Source organism: Lactuca saligna, chromosome 7 (genome assembly GCF_052625555.1).
Source record: "Lactuca saligna cultivar CGN05327 chromosome 7, ASM5262555v1, whole genome shotgun sequence".
NCBI classification, from domain to species: Eukaryota; Viridiplantae; Streptophyta; class Magnoliopsida; order Asterales; family Asteraceae; genus Lactuca; species Lactuca saligna.
Genome location: NC_136423.1, coordinates 121,160,750 through 121,166,772, shown reverse-complemented (window position 1 = coordinate 121,166,772; position 6,023 = coordinate 121,160,750).

Sequence of the window (6,023 nt, the reverse complement as noted above, 5' to 3'; positions counted from 1 at the left end):
TCAAAAGTATGACTACGCTTCAGGTAAAATCCACTATCTAACTCCGTTAAGTTCCTATTCATTGAATCTTAATACATGATGTGATAAGATTGCATTTGAATGTTTTGAAGGATCGGTGAAAAGAAAGGAAGCTTGATAAGAGAGCAAGATGAATCTAATCACAAGAGATGGATCTCGATCGCATGGACTTGAAGATTGGATTTTGAGCTTAGATAGTTATGATAGAGTTGTTAGAAATTTTCCTTTTACATAGTTTTCAATAGATTTTGCAATGTAAGGACAAATGTTTTTCCGCTGCTTGTATAAATAATATAAATTTTGACTTATTTATTTGTTTACTTCCTTGCAATGAAATCGTTATGAAAATTGATGTTTGCATATTTCTACAACGAATGGATATGATTCTTAGTTATGCTATTTATGGAAATGTCGAGAATATACCAAATAGGGAGAGTTTCTCATCGCCCAAAGTTTCAATTGAACAGAAATTTGGAATCACGCAACTTGGTTACATGATGAATGAGAAATTTCATATTTGGAAATTAGACAAATTCGTTGACAAAGTGTCTAGTGAAGGACTAGGAGATCAAGTACACAAAGTTGTGTGTTGATCAAGTTCACCATAAGAGTAACAAAGATATTCATCATGATTTACTAAAGGCTTAGTAAATATGATTACACTTACAAGATTAAGTATGATTCGGAATTGATTATAAGGGTTTAAATCAATAGAAAAATGAATAAGAATCAAGTAGGCAGAAAGATAAAAGTTTCTCCATTCTAAGAAGAAGGGAGAGTACCTTTTATGCTTTATGATAGGTCTTTATGATTAAGAACCATATCTCAATTGATCCTCTAAGTAAGTCTTAGTACAATTGTATGTTTGAGAAGAGGAATCAAGAATTGAAGAAATGGAGAAATCAAGAAGTCTATCATACTTCGTTCCAATAACAAGTCTTAAAGTTAAGATTGTGGCAATGAGTGAAAAGTATTAAAGGTTTATAACATTGATAAAATGTGGAAAGTTGTGATGTCTTGAATAAGACAAAGACCAACTTGGACCAATTTATGAAGTGTTCTGATAAAAGCTACAATAACTCTTGAATATTTGGTTGTCAACAAATGTTTACTGACAAGAGAATCTTATATGTCAAGGAGTCAGTGGGAGTCTTAATGGTCTTGAAAGGTTTCAAGAACAAATCAAATAAACCTTATCGATCATCACTAGCACACGAGTTGAGGTTTACAACCTATCGTGTTGAGAATATTTTGATTCTGTGTTGTTCCAATTGAGTTAATTATGCATGTGAGTCCTATGAGTTCTCATTTTGAACACATAAAAGGCAAGGCACCTTAATCAATGAAAGGTACATTGATAGGAAAAGGTGAGATGCTTAACTACTTGGAAGACATGGTGGGCAGCTGTACTATCATAAGGCAAGAAATCAAGATTAAGAAAGTTTGGTCCATATGAGTTTGAATTTGTCGTAAACTTTGGTTTTAACAAATTCACATGGATAGGAACACATACACCGTTTAAATCTAAGTGTCATAAGATTTCCTCCTTCATAAAAATGATTGTGAGGAAATGCTTTCACTAAGAAAGATTTTAAGAAGATAGTGATTGTAAAATTGCATTCTCGAATTCGATTATGGTTACGGTATCCCTTTCCATAATTTGAATTGTGAGGTTTGGCAATTAGTCTTAATTGTTAAGACACACATATGAACTATCTAAGGCAAAGGTGTATAAGTTCAAGAAGCCTTGATAAAAGATTATCAAAGCACTAAGTATTAGAAACATGGACTTAAGAAATTCAATAGGTATTGTCTTTCTGAAAGTTAAGATGTTTATGAATACATGTCGAAGCTAGTGGAAGCATAAGTGTTATGTTTTATAGTAATCATCATGATAGTGGGAGCATAAAAGTTATGATTGTATGATTATTATGGAAAGTATTGCAAGTTGGCAATATTAATTATAGAAAAATAAGAGTTATACCTTGCAGAGTCGTAAGGGTTGTAAAGTTGTTTTGCTATAATTAAGGGAGAGAATATTATGCTTCATTTCAAATCTAAAGGCTTAGGTTGAGAAATGTTAATAAATTTAGTCAAAGGTACATAGTGTGTTCTTAAAATTTTGATTGTGATTACGGAATTCCTTTTCACAATTCGAATTTTGAGAACATAGCAAATAAAACATTGTGCATCGTGTCCCATATGCTTCGACTATAGGATCGATTGCAAATGCTTTAATGTTTGACCATTCTAAAATTTTCCAAGTGTCTAGCGCATTTAGAGGGAAAAGGGACTAGAATTGGTTTTGACTAAAATAATTAAACAACTATCAAAGGACAATCCAAAGTTCGACGAGGATTGGTTGCTTGTGAGTAGTTGGAAGCATGGGAGTAGCGGAGATTATTAGCAGTAATAGTGACTTAGTGGAGTCAAGGCAGTACTTGAGGAAAGTACGGATATATGTGGAAGGTAGTGTGTGCCTGTACTACTGGAAGCATAGGATCCGTACTCGAATCAAGGAAAGCTGAGATGAGATCAGGAAACTTGTGGTAGTAGTGATTCCTCGAGATATATCAGTGTTCATGACGTTTATTATGTTGTGTTTCAGAATGGTGGTATTACATCCTACACCAGTAGTTGGCAGTTCAGGAGAGGGATCGGGTTCGGGATCAGGTTTCGAGCCGGTGGATGAGGGGCTACGCGATTTCATCACGTCAGAGATCACCAGGGGCATCCTTGAGTCGACCCCCATTATCTTCGGGTCGATCAAGGAAGGGATAGTTGAGCTGATGGAGGATCGCCTTCGGGCATTCAGGAGCGACATGGCATCTTGCCAGTTGGGATCTTGCACACTGTCCTTTAAGGACTTCAGGGGTAGTGGTGCGCTGGATTTTCACGGGGCGAAGGACCCCATAGCTGTCAGGTGATGGATTGCAGACATTGAGTCTGCACAGTTAACTAGCTTCTGCCCTGAGGGGTCAAAGGTGAGATTTGCAGCAGGATTTTTGAGGGATCGAGCTAGGGATTGGTGGGAGTCCGTTGGTGACTCGTTGGGAGCCTCGGATGTCGAGGCTATGACCTGGTTGGACTTCGTGACCAGGTTTAGGGCAGAGTTTGCACCAGCTATCGAGCTTTAACAGCTAGCTAGAGAGTTTTTAGATATGAGGCAGATGATGGAGATGGTGGCGGAGATCACCGCCAAGTTTCGGTAGAGGGCGTTGTTGGTGCCCCAGTATGCGGGTGATGAGGATATGAGGAGGACCCACTGTCATGACATGTTACGAGCTGATATTCGGGAGCATGTCAGTTTTTCAGCTTGCCCTACCCCTGGACTCTATGATTACCAGGGCAAGGGAGAGGGATATAGATCTGGAGCAGATCCGAAAGAGGAAGGCGGAAGAGGGTCATGTTATGGGGGCTTCGGGGAAGAAGCCCAAGGGACCAAATGCGGGGCCGAAAGGCCAACAGGGGCGGGGCCGCTACAGGAAATGCGGCAAGGCGCACGGGGGAGCGTGCAAGTTGGGATCGTCAGGCTGCTATAAGTGCGGAAAGTCGAGGCACTTCAGCAGGGATTGTACCACCCCTGTGCCTGTGATATAGACGTCTGACTTGCTATGTTTCCATTGCAACCAAAGGGGCCACAAGAAGGCCAGTTGCCCCCAGTTGACAACAGCATCGACGCCAGTAAAAGCGCCAGCTCCAGTGACCCTGCGAATCACTGATGGCCAGCTGGGCAAGGCAGAGGCTCCAGTGGTGAGGAGCCGGGTGTTTCATCTGACTACCGAGGAGGCACGCGCCGCTCCCGATGTGGTGACGGGTATGGTTCTTTTCCTCTATTTTATTTATATAATGTTATGATATTAATGTGTGCTCTGTGTATATGCATTAGGATCGTTCTATGTGAACGGTATCCCAGTTCAGGTGTTGTTTGACTCGGGTGCCACCCGATCGTTTGTTTCTCTTGCGCTTAGCAAGAAGTTTTCTGAGTCTTCGGGCATGTTGGATTGCCCTCTAGAGGTAGAGATTGCCGATGATCGATCGGTGCGAGCATCAGCAGTGTTCAGGGATTGTGTTCTAAGGTTGTTGGAGGAGCGCTTTTTGGTGGACTTGGTTCCCGTTCCGTTGCGTGGGAACACGGTGATCATAGGCATGGATTGGTTGAGCCCTAATGTGTAACGCCCGTAGATCCGGGCTAGTCAATTTAGAGATGATAGGCGTCAAAAATGGATTTTTGATGGAAGATTATTTTGAAGGAATAATCTTAACTAAGTTATAGTACATGTTACAAGGTTTCTGTGCATATAAATAACGCCGAAATCCGAGTTATAACGAAGAAGTTATGACCTGTCGAAGTTTCGCGACAGAACTGGCACGACACATCGCTACGTAAATAGTGAATTTATGTTAGAGCGATATTTAGCCTTAGCAATCTAAACGAAAGTCGTAGATTTCGTTAAACCATGAGTGTGCATAAAAAGAACGTCCAAATCTGACTTCGTATGAGGAAGTTATGATTTTTCTAAGTTTCGACTTAGCGGTATGCAGCCCGAATACTTGATTTAATATCGAGCGGTTTTTAGCCGAAACAATCTAAACGAGAATCGAAGATCTCGTTAATTGTAGTAAAACGATAAAAAGATAGGCGAAAACGGACGTCGGATGAAGAAGTTATGAATTTATAACGGAATTTTCCTGTCCCGGCCTACTAAAAATAAATAATAAAAATAAATTCAAAATTAGTCGACGGAGTCTAAACAAAAGTTGTAGATCGTGGTCTCACCTACGCGGGGATATAAAGAACATCGAAAATGGATCTCGTATGAGGAAGATATGAATTTTTGAAGTTTATTAAATAATTAAAGTATTTAAATTAAATAAAAATTCAGATATTATGCAAAGGGGGGAGTCACCGGGCTTATCCACATTACGCCCAGCGTAATGTAGATTTACGCCCAACGTAAATGAGCTTCCAGCCCCCTATAAAAGGGTGTCGAGGGCAACCGACTTCTTTGCTCATTTCTTCCCGTTTTCTCGCGTTTTTGCATCGTTTTTCGTGCAAGAAATATCCTGAAGCCCCGGTATCATTCCCGAGCCCCGAAGCAAGTCCCAAGGCCCCGAAGATCCCGAGAAGTGTGATTCCCGAGCCGAAGCTCTGCCCACGAGGAGCCCGGTTTTGTGAAGATCTTCCAGATCTACCGAAGAATGCTACTTCTACAAGTCGTAGTGCTGCCCGATCATCTTCTAATCAAGTGAGTGTGTGGTTACTTTCTTCTAACGCATAATTATGAAGTATTTTATACGAAATACGTGTTATGTGTATAATTTTGTTATTATGTGTGTGAATGTATATTCACTTTCTTCTATCTCATAGATCTGATTTATTCTCTATGAAATACGCGTTATGCGGGTGTGCCTCATCTGTTATGTGGAATAGGTATTGAATAAGAATGCTATACAGGTTTTAAACTATGTATAAAAATATATATTTTTATCTACTAATAAGTTGGGTAGAACATGGGTTGATAGTTGATGTGTGATAAACAAATAAGAGACCCCGATGTTGTTGTTGTTGATCTAGTTATTCAGCGAGTATGGATTAGACCAAGAGGTTAGTTTTAGATCCGGGAGTATGGATCAGGTAAAGAGATAAAACTTGTTATTAGTTCAGGAGTATGGATTAAGACTAAGTTAATTGTCCCTATTCCGGGAGTATGGATTGGTCACAGTTATTGATCCGGGAGTATGGATCAGATCGGGATTAGGGTATGGTTAATTGTCCTTATTTCGGGAGTATGGATTGGGTACAATTATTGATCCGGGAGTATAGATCAGATCAGGAGGTTAGTTTTAGATCCGTGAGTATGGATCAGGTGAAAAAGGTTAGTTTTAGATCCGTGAATATGGATCGGTGAAGAGGATAGTTTTAGATCCGTGAGTAGGGATCAGGTAAAGAGGAAAATTTTAGATACGAGAGTTTAGATCGTATCGTTGTGAGGATCGATGGG